Here is an 18,930-nt window from a genome sequence, read left to right on the forward strand (position 1 = left end):
GGACCTATTCCGTTTGGTGCGTGGGGGTGGCCGTAATTTCTTTTCTCTGTTTGGGGCACTATATGTTGGGTGTGTTGAAAGGGTGGCACTTTATGCTGTAGGGGCCTGGTATCGTGAGTTTAATAACTCCCACATGACTAGGAAATTGCAAGCCATCCAACATATCCCATTGATTAAATGGAGATAGGAATGTTGGGAGTTCCATTTCGGCGAGTGAGAGATGACGTGCCCGGTGGGTATAGTTTGTTTACTGACGGGTCAAAAACTTTACAGAACGTTGGGGCGGGGTTTTGTATATTGAAGGATAATGATTTATTTGGACAGGGTCGTCTCGGTCTTCCTTCACATGCCAGTATTTTTGAGGCGGAGCTGGCGGCAATGTTTGCTGGGGTGTCTATCTGGACACGCATCGAATTAGTGAACCGGTGAGGGTTTACACCGACAGCCTTTCCTTATTGGAAGCCTTGGCGAATCCCATACATGGGAACCCTCGAGTACAGGCACTTAAGGAAAAAATTAGGAAGGTTATGGGACGCATAAGGATAATGTTCTACTTCGTATGAGATGGCTGATAGGATAGCGAACCTGGCCAGACAGGCCCCGGTCACCTGGGACCCGGGAGTGTCAAAGGTGACTCTTAAATCCTGGATCAGAAAGTGGGCAATGGAAATGTGGTCTGGACGCTGGCAGGGGTATTGTCATTGGGTGAAACACTGGATTCCGGTGATTACTAGTGAGCCGGGGTTTATAGCGGACTACCATCTTACACAGTTGGTTACCGGGCACGGAGGTTTTCCGGAGGATTTGAGGGCAAGGGGTCTTCGAGATTCAGGAGTATGTGGTTGTGGGGCTTTGGTTGGTGACGTTAGTCACTACGTGGTTGACTGTCCGTTAACAGCGGTTCAGAGGGCGGCTTTGGGGGCGCTGGTTGGTGGGCCACTTCTTCCCTGTAAGTTATTTTTCCTCATACGAAATGATAGTTGTTTGTCGGTCTTAAAGCAGTTGGTCGAGATAGCAAATGCACAGTAGGATGCCTTCGTGGTGTCGGGTACGGTACTACCGGGGACTCCGGCTTCTGGGAGGCGGGCGGTTGGACGTCACGTTGTTGGGGCCACGGCCTCAGCAGGCTCGTCGCCAGGTTGGGGGTGGCGGCGAGGGCTCCTGTTGTGAGAGGGCCAGGGAGTTGGGACCCAGCAAATTGAGAACCCCATTTTGGTGAGTTCATTGTGTTGTGCCCTGAGTCTCGGGGTGTTGTGTGTGCACTTCGCACATTGTGCGCTTCGGCGCTCGGTAGACGCCTTCCCGCCCCCAGGGAGTGGCGTGTCTGGGTCCAGTGTTGTCTAGTGAGTGGCCCCGGAACGGGTTGTCAGTCCATGTGGTCTTTTGGACCTTTCCCGCAGGTGTATCTCTCGGGGTCGGGTTCCTAGGTGGTGGGTCATGGACACACTCATGTTCTGAGTTGGCCGTGCTGTGCTTTGTGCTGTTGGGTACCGGGCTGTTGTTGTGGTTTGACTCATTGAATCATTTCTTGGGATGGGGTTGGCCCACCGGTGGTGCTCCCTTGCCTTGCACCTTGTATGATGGGTTCTTCTGTAAAGGATTATGGTTTGTTCTCCTACGGGCCGTGTTCGATGGCCGCCGTGTTCCCGTGAGGGGGCACGGTTAGGAACCGAACGGATCGTGGGGTGAGCAGGGTGGAAGGTCGCCATTATCAGCTATTGCTCAAAGTTGGATCCCCTACGGACCGAGTTCGATGGCCGCCGGGTTCCCGTGAGGGGACACGGTTAGGAACCGAGCGGTTCGTCGGGTGAAGAGGGTGGAAGGTCGCCACTATTAGCTAATGGTCAAAGCCCGTTCCCCTACAGACCGAGTTCGATGGCCGCCGGGTTCCCGTGAGGGGGCACGGATAGGAACCGAGCGGTTCGTGGGGTGAGAACTCCGGACTCGTGGCCCGATCTGGTCTTCTGTGGGGTGGTGGTCCGTAGTGTTCGTTGACATGGGAAATGCTGGTGGCCTGAATTAGGTGGTGAAACTATGCCAGCGACCGGACAGCGATTCCCACCTCCTATTTCGTTATATCAGGTGTCTTTTTTTTTAAGTGGTATGAAGCCTTTGTGTTCAGGGGGCTCATGTGGGGGACTTCTCTGGACCGTTGGGGTGAGGTTTACACCTGTTTCATGGGATATCATGAATGAGTATTGGTAACGCTCGGGAATAGGTTGTCGTCTATAGTAGTGAACATTGTGGTAGTAACCGGTTGGAATGGGTGGTCCTATTGAGGCAGGGAGCTCTACCCCTGTGGGGGGGGATTATGCGGGTTGTTGATGGTCAGTAGCTGTGTCTCTTTTGTTACAACGTAAGTTAGGATTGGGGGTTCGGGCAATATAGTCGGCGTTGCGGGCGGTTCGGTCTCCCTCACCCGCGGGTGGTTACATGTAAGCTGCGGCCCGTGGGTGGGGGGGGGGGGGGGCGGGACGTCCCCGCTGTTCGTGCTGTGTCCTCTTCGATGGTGTAGTTATACGGTGACATATGGTGACCACATGTATCCTCGGTCGCTGTGTCCTTTTCGGTGGTGTAGTTATACGGTAATATATGGTGATTACATGTATCCTCGGTCGTTCAGACAGTTCCCGGATTTCTGTCACGCAGTGGGATTTGTTAACTACTCGGTCCCGGGGATGATGCCCTCAACGGGTGGCCGTTATATACTACTGCCACTACACTGGACTATGCTATTGTGCCTTTTGTCGGGGGGTCGGGTCCCCCCTTGTGGTGGTTGCGCGTGAGCTGTGGCCTGTGGGTGGGGTGGGCGTGAGGTCGCCCGCAATTAATTCCTTCTTTTTTTTTTTGCTTTACCAGGCTGCTACTTCAGTTAAATTTTGACTTGTTGATGCCAGTTTTCTTTTTGTTTATTTTTCTCTACCAGGCTGCTACTTAGGTTAAATTTTTACTTGTTGATGCCATTTTTTTTTCTCTACCAGGCTGCTACTTAGGTTAAAATTTTAATTGTTGATACCTTATAATAAGCATTACATTGCTTATTAATTTTTGCTATCCGGTACTTGTGTCGTTTTTGTCGCATTTGTTTACTTCCCGGATCCCTTTGAGGACTGCCCGGTGTCGGGAACGTGGCGCCCCCATCGCCCGGTAGGTCCGACCTGTCGCAGCAGCCCGCTCTCACATTATGGTTGGGTCGCCGTGGGAGTTGAGACCCCTACATCGAACTGTACGTAGCTCACCCGTGTCCGGGGAAATGGGAGTCCTGGCGGTTGAGCCAACCCGGAGGTTGTGTTGGACCCGTAAGGGCCCCTTTGGGAAGGCAACACACCGCTTTGGCCCCTGACTTCTCGTAGTCAGGAGGTCCTGGGAGGTCCGACCAGGACTATGCAGTTCAGTCACTGCCCCTTCTCCTCTACACTTCCCTCCCTTCCTACTCCTCTTTCCTTTCTTTCTATACCCCCTTTTCTTTCCCTCTCCAAGTCTTGGCAGTGGCAAGGACCAACCTTGAGCAGCGTTTTCACCTCTCTGAGTACACTGCTCTAGGGTATAGTACTTGCCGAAATGCTGGCGCGTTGAATGCGTCCCCCGGTTGGGCTCGGTGGTGGGCGGCATAACGTGAGTACCGAATATTTCTATTCCACTTCATGGGTTCTGAAAATCACAAAAAACAAGATCGACCCCTGAAAAGGAGTCGCACCGAGGTCACGCTAAAGGTCGACAAGAAACACGTAGAACACTCACTATCAGAGCTCTCTTTCCCGAGGGTTCTGGTGGTACATTCAGCCGACGCCGAGAGGCCAATGAGCAGAATATCTCTATTCGTGATTGCAAAAGACATCGAAAAGATTGTAGGAAAGGGCTATTCAGCCAAAAAGCTTTTTTCTGGAGATCTACAAGTTGAGGTACAGACAAAGAAACAAAGTGACGCGTTGCAAGCCACCAAGCAGATCGCTGGAACGGACGTTTGTGTTACCCCACATCGTGTGCTCAACACCGTGAAAGGTGTTATCTCAGATGATGATTTACTTACAAGCTCTGAAAACGAAATTTTAGAAGGTTTGTCTTCGCAAGGGGTCACCGCGGTACAGCGTATAAAAATCCGTAGGGAAGGCAAAGAAACCCTGACAAAACACATTATACTGTCGTTCTGTTTGCATTCTCTCCCACCTACACTTAAAGCGGGGTACCTTAATTGCCAAGTACGTCCATACATCCCAAATCCACGGCGATGCTTTAAATGCCAGCGCTTTGGGCATGGTTCCCAAACTTGTCGTGGCGAAGCCATCTGCCCAAAGTGTGCGGGAAAAGACCATGTACCTGAATCTTGTACTAATGCAGTTAAATGCTTAAACTGCGCAGGCGATCACCCAGTTTTTTTCAAGGTCATGCCCTCGATGGCAACAGGAGAAAGAAATTCTAAAGATTAAAACAATACAAAACATATCGTATAAAGCGGCAAAATCACAGCTTGATTTCCAAAGAGTTGGATCCCTTGCGGAGGTGGTGCGAAGGGGAATGGCCCCACCCCCGACGTGCGTTGAGACTCGGACACATTCTAAGCCGGAGTCTCAACCCAACATTCCCCTAAAGACTAGGCGGAGTACGCAGAGACTGCAGCCAGTCTCCGTAGCCTGCCAAACTGAGTCCAGTGAAGAAACCTCTTCGGAGGCTGTCGCCACCCCATCTTCTGGGGGGAAGTCAATGGTGACAGTAGAGGGAAGTCAACAACCCATGGAACTTTTGGATGCAGATGACCGTGCATCGCTGAAGTCAGTGTCGAGTACATCTAGCTTCCATGGCCAAACAGAGGCTTCAAAAGGGAAACGTTCAAAAGGCAGAGGAAGAGGCACGACAACAACTTGAATAAGTTGTTGAAATTTTAAATATAGCCTAACAAATTTACTTTGCCTTTAGAAAGGCACACTTCTAATAATGAGCATTTCCATTACACAGTGGAATTGCCGAGGCTTACGGAGCAACTTGGATGACGTATATGCCATAACTGAAAGGTACAATTCAGTGGCTATATGCCTACAAGAAACTTTTCTTCCCGGAAATAACATAAACCCATTCAAATACTTTAATCTTTTCTCTAAAGCGAGGACTAACACAGGGCGCCCCTCTGGAGGCGTGGCAATACTTACAAAGAAAAATTTACCAGCAAAAGAAATTCCTCTTGTCACAGGTTTTGAGGCAGTTGCAGTGCAGATCTGCATCGATCAAGTTTTTACTCTATGCTCCTGGTACATCCCTCCAGATTTTGACTTTGATCCCCTGGAACTAGAGCGACTTCTGTTGCAACTCCCACAACCATTTGTGGTTCTCGGTGATCTTAACGCACATAACCCCTTGTGGGGTAGCAACAGATATGACACACGTGGTAAACATATTGAAAATGTAATACATGCCCATTCTTTGTGCGTGCTGAACATGGGAGCACCTACTTATTATAATGCTTTACATCATACCTTCTCGTGTTTAGATGTATCGTTCTGCACAGCATCGATATTTCAACTCTTTGAATGGTCAGTGAATGACCATCCTTATGGAAGCGATCATTTCCCGACAAACTTGAAGTATGTACAACATTGTAATTCTCTTTTAACGCGGCCGCAGAGGTGGAAACTGTCCCGCGCAGATTGGGAAGCTTTCCAAAAAATATGCTTATTGGGACCGTTATCCTCTGGTATGACAGTCGACGAGGCGAATCAAAACATTGTGGAGGCAATAATACACGCTGCTGGAAAAACTATTCCAAAAACAACAACCTCCCTACCTAAACGTCCTAAACCCTGGTGGACTGATGAATGTAAAAAGTCATTTAAGGAACAGAGGAAAGCTTGGGGAAAATTTCGTAAGTTCCCAACGCTGGAAAATCTTATAGATTTCAAGAGGAAGCGTGCTGCAGCGCGGCACACTCAACGAAAAGCCAAAAGAAAATCTTGGCACGAATTTCTTACATCTCTTAATCGCAACACCCCATCTAAAGTTATATGGGATAGGCTAAACAAAATCCGAGGTAGTTATCGAGGTTTTACGATGCCTATGATTCATGTGAATGGAGTACCTTGCAAGAACCTAGACGAACAAGCAGATGCCCTGGGTGAATATTTTCAAGAGATATCTAGTTCGTCACACTACAGTCCACGTTTTTTAAAATACAAGAGCAGAGAAGAAAATAAACGTATCGTCCCTAGCACATTTGATACTGAACCCTATAACACAGATTTCACGTTTGACGAATTTGAACAAGCTCTGTGCATTGCTAAGAAAACAGCCCCTGGGATGGACTCCATACACGTTGATATGATCAAACACCTCTCAGTTGAGTCACAGGCTACACTTTTAAAATTTTTCAACCAGATATGGAGGGAAGGGAAGTTACCTTCTGGATGGAGAGAAGCAGTTATCGTACCCATACTCAAACCTGGAAAGGAACCATCATTAGCTAGCAGTTACAGACCGATTGCACTGACCAGTTCGGTAGCAAAAATTATGGAACGTATGGTTAACAAGTGTACGTATTAGAGGATAAGGGCGTTTTTAATAAATACCAATGCGGCTTCGGCGGGGGTCGGTCGACAATAGACCACCTAGTACGTTTGGAGACACAAATTCGGGAAGCGTTCGGGAAGCGTTCGGGAAGCGTTCATACGAAACCAGTATTGCATCTCAGTATTCTTCGACTTGGAGAGAGCATATGATACTGTCTGGAGATATGGAATCCTACGAGATCTTAGGTCATACGGAATCTGTGGACGTATGATCAGGTTCCTGGAAAGCTTTCTTCAAGATCGTACGTTCCTAATACGCCTGGGAACCACATACTCTCGACGCTTTATTCAAGAGAACGGAGTCCCGCAGGGATGTGTTTTAAGTGTCACGCTCTTTATAATGAAAATTAATTCTATATCTAAGGCTATACCTCAAAACATCCCATTTTCACTTTATGTGGATGACGTCCAACTGCCGTACAGCTCGGTTAACCTCCGCGGGGCGGAGAGACAATTGCAGAGTGCTATAAACAAACTTTGCAACTGGGTGGACGAAAATGGCTTTCGTTTCTCGGCTGAGAAGTCTACATGTATGGTTTTTTCGCGCAAAAGGGGAATGCTCCTAAATCCGACCCTTAAGCTAAACAAGCGTGAACTCCCAATACGAACAGAGCACAGGTTTCTTGGTGTTACCTTCGACCATAAGCTGACATTCATACCACACATCAAACACATCAAACAGAAATGTAATAGAGCTCTTAATATAATGAAGATAATATCACGTAAATCATGGGGAGCGGACAAAGACACAATGGTGGAAATTTACAAATCCGCTGTACGTCCAATACTTGACTATGGAGCTGCAATTTATGGGTCAGCTAGACCATCAGCATTGAAAATTCTTAACCCCATACAAAACCAAGCTCTTCGCCTGGCGACGGGAGCATACCGTACCACTCCAGTGGAGAGTCTTTACGCAGAGTCAGGCGTTTGCAGCCTTAGAAGGCGAAGACAATTCCTTTCTTTCATGTACGCTGCGAAAATAAGGAGTCAACCAGAAAACCCTGCACATGGATGCATTACTGAAACCCGATACAAAAGACTCTTCGCAAATAAACCAAGAGTAATTCCCCCATTAAGTATGAGATTGGAACAAAATGCTCAACAGGTGAACTTCCTGGACTTCCAGAACCCCCTCTTTGGAGCAGTTGCCAGTACAGCTCCGTGGGAGAGAAAGAGGTTCTCATGTAACCTTGCACTAACTAAATATGATAAGAAAGCGGTCAATCCGCAGGCCATCAAACAAGAATTTCTTGCCATAAAGGACAGTTACAGGAAGCACGATGAATTTTATACTGATGGTGCAAAAGGCAAAACTGGAGTTGCGTGTGCTTTCGTTGCTAGTACATTTAAGCGATTGACGAAATTAAATAAGCTTTGCAGCATTTTTACGGCAGAACTGTATGCGATTAACATGGCGTTAGACAGCATAAAGGAACACAGTGTTAAATCGCCTGTCATATATACGGACTCCTTGAGCTCACTTTTAGCTATAACGTCCACCAAGCAAACAAATAATTATTTGGTGAAGAATATCCAAAATAGTGTTCTAACACTTTCGATGATGGGACATGCAGTGAAATTTATGTGGGTTCCAAGTCACATAGGAAATAAAGGAAATGAACTTGCAGACCATGAGGCTGCACAGGCACTTTTAGGGAATATCACGGAACAAAGAATTCTGCTGCATGACTTCAAAAGAGCAGTGCAGAAAGCTCTGCATTGTGACTGGCAGCGAAACTGGAATGAACAAGTCAGAAACAAGCTGCACATGATAAAGCCAACATTGTCATTGACAAATGTTTCTAACAGAATGGATCGCAGAAGAGAAGTGACCTTGTGCAGGCTGCGTGCAGGTCACACCTTTCTTACCCATACATATCTTCTTAAAAGAGAGGACCCGCCTCGCTGCGAATTCTGCGATGACGTCCTCACAGTACTTCATTTCTTGCTGATATGCCCTGTATATGAACGGCTACGACGAAAGCATTTTAAACAGATCTACGATATGCTCATGCCACTTCATCCTGCGCTCCTGATAGGAGATGGACCGCTTGTGGAGTTTGACTCTGTACTAAACTTCCTTAAGGACATCAAGCTCCTCCAATACATCTGACATTGTTTCAACCCAGTGATCGCCCAGTAGATAAACTTCGCTCTGAACACTGAACCCGCAGGAACAGGGACGTAGGCCCTCGCCTGAGTGTGCTCCGAAGTTCATCAGAACAGAGGAATATTGGTGACTCCCTCGCCTGGAGCACCCTTGGAATCCCTTCGGGGTAGAGGGCTGGGTGATCCCCTGGCCAGGAGAACCGCCGAAGTTTCGTACGCGAAGCAGAGGAATATTGGCAACTCCCTTGCCTGGTGTTTCGCCAAAGTTCCGCAGCTCAGTACCCTTAATATACTAAGTTCGACTATCTGCCTTGAATACATCACGTAGAACTACTTGTCTATACATTGGCCACTATATATACCTATAAGGGATCACATCCCTGTGGTTCAATGTTACGGACAATGACGTGTGACTTGTTACTTGACATTAGTACGTGTATACATTATTAAATATTGCAGGAAAACCCAACAATATCATATTTTAGTAAAACCACAAGACATCACAGCGACTACGATACACCTACATACCATTATACGGCGCAGCTTGATCTTCGATATCCTTGCGCCAGAAAACTCCAAACTCCAAACTCCTTTGAGGACTGGTGTTCATTCGACGTTATGTAGCACGGCACCTGCTGGGTGGAGGGCCGGAGGCGGTCATGTTCAAGTTCTAACTAAGTTTATATAACCGGACGATAGCCGGAGGAGAAGACTATCCAACACTTGTTTGCTTATGGCACTTTTTGTTTACTACTTGAAAAATGGAAATTAAAGCCGTTGTTTGCCTGGTCTTTTCCCCTGGTTGTGGTCCCGCTGGATTGTTGGTAGGGGTGATTCCTATCTTTTTCCTATTTCGATGCTATCTACTTTCTGTCCTGCATTCTAGTATCTTCTTTTTCTCTTAGCTTTCTCTGTCTCTATCGGTGCTCCCCCCTGTGATACTTCGTGTGGTACGGGGGTGGGCACGTTTCTTTCTTTCTTCTTGAGCACTGGAGATGTGAGGACCCTGGTGTCTTGTTATTCCCAAGGCTCTTCTTGGCTGGTTTCGGTCCTGAAGCCTGGCCATGACCTAGGCGCATGGGTAACGCAGGACTTCTCTTCTGTTTCGCTGTCGGAGTCGCTGAAGACGACTCGGGCACGCGACTCGTTTGCCATTCAAACCGGAATTTCCTGTTGTGCACGACGAAAACGTCCCCATGTTCTAAAGGCGTCGTTCCGGCGAGCGCCCTGCCATTCAGTTCCAGGTGTCCTTCTGCGTTGAGCACTTTCAGGGACGCACCGCCTGAGTCCACGAGCAGGACGCACTGCACCGGTTCCACGCCGTGTATGTGCATGCGTACGTCGCAGTCAGCGTCGCTTCCAATCTCGCAGCGACCTGTGGTAACCGGGTACTCCGAGCCATCTTCCCCGTTGCGTTTAATAACGATCACTTTAGGATGCCTCTTCATCTGAACCTTGTACTGTACCGCTTTCGCCGGAGACTGGCCGGACACAGGACTGGCCGGAGACATGCCCGTGTCTCCACCACATCGGTGTGCAAGACACCCTCTGCGAACTGCGGCTGAAGTACTGGATTGTCAAGGGCCGGCAGACGGTTCGCCGCGTGCTCCAAATGTGCCTACAGTGTAGGCGTCGACGGCTGTCCTCACAGACTACACCTGTTGCTCCTCTCCCGCGTGAAAGAGTTACTCCCACGAACCCATTTGATGTGGTGGGCGTGGACTTCGCGGACCCTTTGTACGTGCACGAAGACGGCAAGCCGCAAAAGGCGTACACAGTCCTTTTCACCTGCGGCGTCACACGTGCGGTGCACCTCGAGTTAGCGACCGGAATGTCCACGCAACACTTCCTCAGTGCCTTCCGGCGTTTCACTTCCAGAGAGTACCATCACTCATGATGTCCGACAATGCCCGCACCTTTCATCAGGTGTCTCGTCTGCTCTCCTCGGAAGATGTACTGAATTTCGCCGGTACCTACCGCATCCAGTGGAAATTCATTGTGGAGAGAGCCCCTTGGTGGGGCGGGTGGTGGGAAAGGATGGTCCTCTCCGTCAAGGACGCCCTGAAACGGTGTCTGGGAAGGCAGCGCCTCACCTTCGAAAAACTCACCACCGCCCTCTGCAAAGCTGAGTGCATAGTAAACTGCCGGCCACTCACGTCACGTCACGTCCGAGACCGAAGACCTGGACCCCTTGACACCGGCGGACTTCCTCGTAGGAAAACACCTGACGCTTCTCCCAACGCCGGGCGAAGTCGCCCAGCCACCGAGTGCCAAGGGCCTCCGGCAATATCTGAAGGTCCAAGGGCGGCTCCGCTCGCAGTTTTGGAGTAGATGGCGAAAGGAGTATCTCCTTCAGCTAAGATCGGCGGACATGGCACGGCACAAGCCGGAATCACAGCTACAAGTCGGTGATGTGGTGGTCATCCATGATAAAGCCCCCCCCCCCCCCTGATGTGGAAACTCGGCCGCGTCACACAAGCACTTCCCGGGCACGACGGCGTCATTCGTGCCTGCGCGGTCGCGCTCGCCAACAGAACTGTCCTCCACTGTCCGGTCCAGTTGCTACACCGCCTAGAGGGGGACATGGAGCGACCCGCGGCCCGCGGAGGATGTTAAGAAAGAGGACGAAAGGCGGGGAGCCCGCTCGTGGATATGACTCAATAAACGTGCAGTTGTTCTGCAGCCACGGTGACGATAGGCCACGTCTGATTACTCTTAAGTAACAATAACCGAGCCGATGAGTATAGCGCCACCGCTGGCTTCCAAATGCGGCGCTGGGAAGGGGTGCCTATGACATGGTCGTTATAATCTAGTAGGTCGTGGGCATGACCACCACTAACCCCATGAGTTCCACCGCTAAACTTAGGGTGAATCAGTAACAGAACAGCAACAACAACAACAACAGCTTCATTGTGAGACGATGGATGGGGAGTTTCACAGAGCAGCAACGTTTCGCATTCCATCTATCCAATCCAATCCGAGTTGTATTTTCCCGGTTGATTCCGCATGCAAGCATCTTTTATCTTAAACAAGGTCTGGAATTGCAGCATACAGAAGCGATCACCGGTGATGTCATGACACCATTCCTGATGGGCCCAAGGCGATGTCAACGCGGACAAGTGGGAGCGTCTATCCCCGTTCGAAAGTATGATGGAGACTGCTGAGCGGCTATGGTGGGTCGCGGCAGCTGCCCGATCCGCTACCTCATTGCCTCTTGTTACAATGTGGCTAGGGACCCATTGGAGGGTCAGCCGGTAGCCCCTGTCTTCTAAAACCTTGAGCGTCGTCAAGATGTTCACTACCACCGGAGCCAAGGAGCCACGGATGCCCATGTTGTCTATGCACTGCAGCGCTGCCGGCAAATCTGTGTAGATCACCGAGAGGCGGGCATGGTGAGCCAAAATAGACTTCAGGAATAACAGGGTGGCATACAACTCCGCAGAGGTGGCGGAACCCACGTGAAATTGACTCCTCTGGAATTACAAATGCAGCAGATGAGCCGCCAGTAGTGGAGGAACCGTCCGTATATACGGCGGTTTGGTTTCCGTATGCAGCGTTCATCAACTCCAGAGTAGCCTGCTCGAGGACTGGAGCAGGGGTTTTGCGCTCCGGCCCCTTGACCCCCGGGATGTGAGTCGAGATGGATGGTTTCGGCAGTGTCCATGGTGCTACTGAAGAAGCGGTTGGGGCAACAGTGAAGGCAGGTATGTGGCCCGTTACTTCTTGCGCACACAGCGCGATTTTGCTGTGGTTCCGCTTACGTAGCTTCTGTACCAGTGGGTGACGCCGATGGTGAGCGCGCAATCGCAAATAGTGGCGGAAAGTTTCTCTCTGACGGAGGACGCCAATTGGGAGTTCCCTGGCTTTGGCTACCACCATCCTCGTCTCAGCGCAACGCGAAACGCCAAGACAGGTCCGCAAGCTGCGCGCCAAGACACAACGGAGCTTGTGTTCGGACGTACGTGATAGTCCGTGCAACGCAGGAAGGCTGTAGGCTACTGAGCCACGAACAGGCGCTTTGTGGAGTGCAAGAAGGTCCCACTCAGTACATCCCCAGCGCAAGCCGGCAAAGTGACGTATCCCATTTCCCCAACGTTGTGCCTTTGAAATGAGATAATCAATGTGTCTTGCCCACGACAGGTTGCGGTGCAACACAACACCGATGAACCTGTGGTGCCTGACCTGCCTTAAGCGGGATCCCCCGATGTGTAATTGGAACCGGCGCATCTCTTTCCGGGTAAACGGAAGGGTAGCGCTTTTCACAGTGGAGATGTCCATCCCTGCTTTCAGGAAGTAGGCATGTATGGCATTAAGTGAGCTCTGGGGCCGACGCTGAATTGCAGGGCGGGACTTGCCAACCGTCCAGACACAGATATCATCAGCATAGATGGACAGATGCACCCTCCGAGGAAGGACCCCTTGAGGTCCATCAAGACAATGTTAAATAACAGAGGGCTAAGGACACTTCCCTAAGATACTCCCTGTGGCACACCGAATCGCCCAAAAGGACAATACGTTTCCTAATTAGATATGAAACCTGGGGATGAAAACTTGTGTCCACTGAAACATCATATGGTATGGATTGATGTCGCACTTTCAACACGCGCTTTTGGTGCGGAGTCTCCCTTCAAGTTACAGAAAAAGAGCCTTAGGAGCAAAGCGCATTTGTCATTTCTAGACCCTCTAGAGAATATCTTTGTCAACTTTAATATCATACCTGCTCCGAAATTATACCACCATCAACTATACTCACAGTGTACAAAAATGCGGGAAAAACTGATAACAGCACTTACCTTAACTTGTCAAAGTTTGAAGCCCCCTATGCCAGTGCTAACACACGTCACAACGACACATGGAAGATTCCGTTCTCAAGAGATCTCAGTTGTCTCGCGACGTAAACCCCCAATTATTATTATTCTCAAGAACGAACTGCGGTAATAAAAACTATTTTATCAAGGGCTCCAAATAGATGTAAAAACTTCCAACAAGTGAATTCGTCAAATGTTACTTGTTTGAGTGTGTCTATTATGTTAATTACTCTTTCTTTTGTTTGTAGTCATTAGTGTAGATAATATGATTTGATAAGTCACATAATGAATATAGCCTTGTGTGTATTTTTCCTGTGTATTTTTTCTTGAGAGCTGTCACGGTCAGAGTGGGAACCCAGAGCCTTGTTAAGCTGCCGCTTGCAGCACTGTGCACTGGGCCTTCCACATTGTACTTTGTTACAATGTGAAATAAAGTTTCAATTCATTCATTCAGGACACGCGAGAGATGATGCCCAATGTCCTGGCGCAGTGTGACCTGCTGATTTTTGCCGCTGTCTGAAGTAGGGGTTTGTGTCAACTGATGGTGTCTACTGATGGTGTCATCTGATGGTGTCTGGCTTGCCGTGGTCGTCCACGCTCAGGTGGGCAACGTCACTCGCAGGGGGGATTCTGAGCCGACTTACTCTCTTACTCTCACGGGGAACTGTGCAGACATTTTTATTATAGGAGCATGAGAAGCACTTGGAACATATATTTTTTTACTGCCTCATATGAGCATAGTACCTTTAGGAACCGTCCCGCAAAATACCACTGAGAATCATCTGCTAGCGAGAGCGGGAAGAGCGGGGCTAAATGCTACTGCAAGAAGAAATAAAAAATGGGCGCTCGCCTCAGTAGTATTGGTGCACATGACGTTGCAGACTGGCAGCCGAGGGAGCAGGTTTTCTGACCCGCGCGATTCATAGCTCTCTTGCGCTCCAGGTCTACGCGCTGGACTCGTAGCTTTTGTGCAAATGTGTGTGCCATAATTTCTAGTTATCCCGACATATTTGTTCTCGAGTCTTTCCACGCTCCTTTAAAGGGACTATCGAATCCGGAAAGGTGGGTATGAGACCAAGTAGTAATGTTCGGCATGGTTTCACAGTCTACTTGGCCAATGTACTCTTCCGAAAAAAAAAGCGTACTTATTAAATAAACGAGTTTTACGGGGCCTTTTAAAGGAGTACAGAGGGCCATTAAAAAAAAAGATATCAGATTAAGACTTCTGATGAAAGTGTGATTGTCATTTTACCGAATAGCGCGAAAGGTTTTGATGTGTGCAATTTGTTTCCCACAAGAAAAAAAAAAAGAAACTCACATAAACATGATTCCGCGCGTTCACCCTTAACTCGCTACTCCTGGTATAACGAGGAGGAGCAGGTACGATGCCGCGTCACCGATGACGTTACAGCGGGAACTCGTTCTGGTTCATCGGTCAGTGGGGGTCAGCGCCTTGTCCCTTTGCCGCCGTAAACCAGTTTCGCCCGTTCTCCCGGAGAATTGGGGATAGAAGGAGCGGCCGAATCACGACCGAGCCGGGAGCAATGCTTTTTCAGAACCCCAACAGCCGTGTAGCAGACGACAGCGGAGTAGCAGACGACATTTCTCTAGACCAATCAGCGGTCATGATCCCTGTAGCGTCAGGGCGAGGTCCCAGGCAGATCACAGGCTGGTACTGATCTCCACCGCCGTTGCGCACGGTGGTTCTTTTGCGGCGTACTTTAAATTCAATTTCTGCGATAATTATGACTGTGTGGTGTGAATTACTTCGCATGATGCATCTTACTGGTGTACTTAACAGTTTAATAGGAAGAAAACAGAGTGTTAAAAATGACTTCTGTGCTATTTTAAAGATTCGCACTCCCTCTGCAACTAAGACGGAATGACGTATACCGAACACACGAATGGGAGTGCAGCGCAGGCGATGTGCCTCGATCGCGTTCGCACCGCAACATACGGCGGGTGTTCAAGTCCAACCAGGACTTTCATTTTTCGCAAAAGTAAAATGAACTTACAGGCGAGGAATTAGTTATATTTTTCAACGTAATCTCCAGCTGCACTAATGTACTTGTCCCAGCGTTTCACGAGGGCTTGGATGCCTGCAGCGTAGAAATCCTTACCGGCGCGTAGCAGCCATGATCGGACCGCATTCTTGACCTCGTCGTCGCAGCTGAGGTGGCGGCCCCCAAGGAACGCCTTCAGTGGCCCGAAGAGATGGAAATCGCTGGGGGCGAGGTCTGGACTGTAAGGGGGATGTGGCAGCAACTCCCAGTCAAGTTCCTGTAAGGTGCGTGTCGTGAGATGCGTGGTATGCGGGCGTGCATTGTCCTGTAGAAAGAGGACTCCTTTGGTGATGAGGCCCGGCCGCCTTTGCTTCAGCGCCTTATGCACATCCCTGAGAACCTGGCAGTAATATGCACTATTGATGGTGGTACCACTGCGCAGAAAATCAACATGAACAACGGCAGCCTTGTCCCAGAAAACCGTGGCCATGACCTTACCCGCAGACGGGGTGCTTCGGAACTTCTTGGGAGCTGGCGAGCCCGGATGCTTCCACTGTTTTGATGCGCTTTAGACTGAGGAGTGAAATAGTGCACCCACGTTTCATCGCACGTGATGATCCGATCAAGGAACGGCTGTCCTTCAGTGTCGAAACGGTACCTTAGCTCTTGGGAGATTTCCAGTCTTCTCTGCCGGTCAAACACGGAGAGCTGCCTCGGGACCCAACGGGCACTAACTTTCCGAAACTGGAGGTGTTCATGAATGATAGTGTTCAACGTTCCCACAGAAAGGTCCGTCTTTCGAGCCAGTTCGAGACATGTTATCCGTCGGTCCTTGAGGATCAGGCGCTCCACAAGTTGGATGTTCTCAGGAACTCTGACACGTGCTCTGAGCCGCCCCGGCCGGGATCGTCCTGCACTGATGTACGGCCGTCTCGGAACCGTTTGCACCACTCAAACGCTTTGCTGCGGCTTAGTGTATCGTGGCCATACTGAGCCTGAAGTCTTCTGTGAATTTCAGATGACTTTATGCCTTCATTGACGGGAAAGTTCATGACAATTCGCTGTTCGATGTGCGCGCTCACCTCGTTGTCGGCGATCTTGTCCAGCACGTGTCTTCTGTTTTGCACAAACTTTGGACCACCACGTGGTGAACGCGGAGGCCTGTCGCGTGTGAAAATGACGAAAAAGAAGTAGCGCGAGCCATTTGTACACTCAATAATGGTACTGTGATGTTACACGTAACGTTTGTCTGCGCAGTGTGGCGACATGTTGCACTCAGGAGACAGAAAGTTCCGGTTTGACTTGAACACCCCTCGTATTATAGGCGTAAATACGCCGACTTTCGCTTACCAGTGCCAGTGCAGACATGACCATGTTCCGTGGAGCGCAGTGTTACGCTCCTTGCTGTACAGACACGTACGACGCTAACGAGAAAAAGCATCCCACGAGGCGATCTCAGACCTCTCCGCGACCTAGAGGCGCCCTCACTGATCCCGGGCAGGGGTGTTAACAGTGACGCAACTAATAGAGACAATACATTATGTTTCCCAGGTAATTAATTTTCGGGGTCAAACTGATGCCGTCTTTCTGTTGTCTAAAGCATTTCATCGAGTTTCCCATGAAAAGTTGCTATAAAACTAAGGAACTTAATTATTAATCCTCTGATTTTTTAATGGTTGACAAATGATATCTCTGATAGTGACAACAATTCTGACAACTCTGACAACAATTTGTGCAAATCAATTAAACACGTTCTACAGGTGCAGCAGTTGTTGACAGTTGCGACGCGGTAAACAAAGGACGAGACAGACGATGTCGCACACTTTCAACCACTGCTTTACTATTGAATCAAGAACAAACATTAAGATACCAGAACGAGACTACACCCCCAGGTTGCCTCCTCTCCCCCCTCTCATCCAAACGACGTACCTTTAAATCCCAAAATTCGTGGCCCCCCCCACCCCCCACCCCCAGCCGGCGCGCTCCGCCACTATGCTCAGCCGCTATGCGGGAAGCGGCCTTACAGATGTGAATTCAATGGGAGATGGCGTTTATGCCAATTAACAGCTAAACAGAATAAAAATTTTAAGATGTGATCGTCTAATACAGAAGAACACTATATGCAAAGAACCCTTGGAGACATGAGAGGCGCTAGCAGAATATAGACCTAGTGCACCCTGGCCAAATGAATTTTAATGCATTGCGCCTATAGGGATTCCGTCGATTTTTGCACAGAGCCCATGTTTAGACTGCGATTTTTCGACAATGACAGTCAAATTCTGGAAATGTCATCGCCTATTTTTAGTCAGTACGTCCTCCAGGCCACATACCAACCACGGCACGATGCGTGAGTGTTAATCCTGATGCACACAGGGCCTTCGTGCGACTTGCGACTCAGACAGGGTTCCCCTCCTAGGCGCTCGACGGACCAAGTCCAAGTATTATCGTAATACGCATGCGCTGAGACTGTACGGCCGGTCTGAAGGAGTTCGAAAGGAGGACGGTCTTTTTTTTTTTTTTTTTCAGAACTAGAAAGGGCTGACAGAGTAGACAACTTTATGTTGAGTGAGTAATATACAAATGATGCAGTTCTGTATTTTATATCGCTTTTATATTAAACTATACAACTTGATAAAACTGTCCATTTCGAGTGCCGTTTTGGAAGTGATTTTGTCAAACGCGACCTTTCAGGATGCAACAGGAGAACAGGATACAGGGTTCAAACCCCGTGATCTTACTTTCACATATACATATTACATAATCAGCTTAGGATATCTTTATTATCATCGTTATATCAGATGATATTAAGCCACGAACTTGATGAAATTCGCCATTTGGCCATTTCGAGAGCCGTTTTTGAAGCGATTTTGTCAAAACCCGACCTTTTAGGGTGCAACATGTGAACAAGGTACGGGGTTGAAACCCCGTGATCTTATTTTCAGATATACAAATTACAAAATCAGCTTAGGACATCTTTAATATTATTGCTATATCAAATGATATTAAGCCCCGAATTTTATTAAATTGGCCATTTGGCCATTTCGGGTGCCGTCTTGCAAGCGATTTTGTCAACCGCGACCTCTCAGGGTGCAACAGGGGAATAACGTACGGGGTTCAAACCCCGTGATCTTACTTTCAGATATACATATTACAAAATCACCTTAGGACATCTTTAATATTATGGTTATATCAAATGATTAAACCCCGAATTTTATGAAATGGGCCATTTCGAGTGCCGTTTTGAAAGCGATTTTGTCAAACGCGACCTTTCAGGGTGCAACAGGGGAACAAGGTACGGGCTTCAAACCCAGTGATCTTACTTTCACATATACATGTTACAAAATCAGCTTAGGACATCTTTAATATTATTGTCATATCACATGATATTAAGTCCCGAAGTTGATGAAATTGGCCATTTGGCCATTTCGTGTGCCGTCTTGCAAGCGATTTTGT

Source organism: Ornithodoros turicata, chromosome 6 (assembly GCF_037126465.1).
Source record: "Ornithodoros turicata isolate Travis chromosome 6, ASM3712646v1, whole genome shotgun sequence".
NCBI lineage: Eukaryota > Metazoa > Arthropoda > Arachnida > Ixodida > Argasidae > Ornithodoros > Ornithodoros turicata.